We start from the raw sequence: 428 nt of genomic DNA on the forward strand, positions 1-428 counted from the left end.
GGCGACGTTGAAAGGACGATCAGGGTCTGGCAGCTCCAATATTGATGCATGCAGGAGGCTGGCTTTGACCCGTCAAAAGCCTCCTGATGTTCTGTGTTCCAACACCATTCTGCATCCTTTTTAAGGAGACTGGATAGTGGTCGAGTCATTTCTGCGTAATTTACGCTGTACCTGTGCTAGTAGTTGGTGAGACCAAGCCACTTACGCAAGTCCTTCTGGTTCTTTGGAACCTGCCAGTCTACAATGGCCTTGACCTTAGCGGGATCCGCTCGAAGGCCACACTTTCCAATGAAGCACCATAAAGAGGGAATCTCTTCTGCGCCAAAGATGCACTTGTCTGCATTGGCGTGCAGTTTGTTAGTGCGCATGCAGCACCGCTCTTAAATGGACGATGTGGTTCTCCTCATCCGTCCTCCCGTGCTCCGCAC

The sequence above is a fragment of the Plasmopara halstedii genome (assembly GCF_900000015.1).
Source record: "Plasmopara halstedii genome assembly, contig: Scaffold_672, whole genome shotgun sequence".
Lineage (NCBI taxonomy): Eukaryota > Oomycota > Peronosporomycetes > Peronosporales > Peronosporaceae > Plasmopara > Plasmopara halstedii.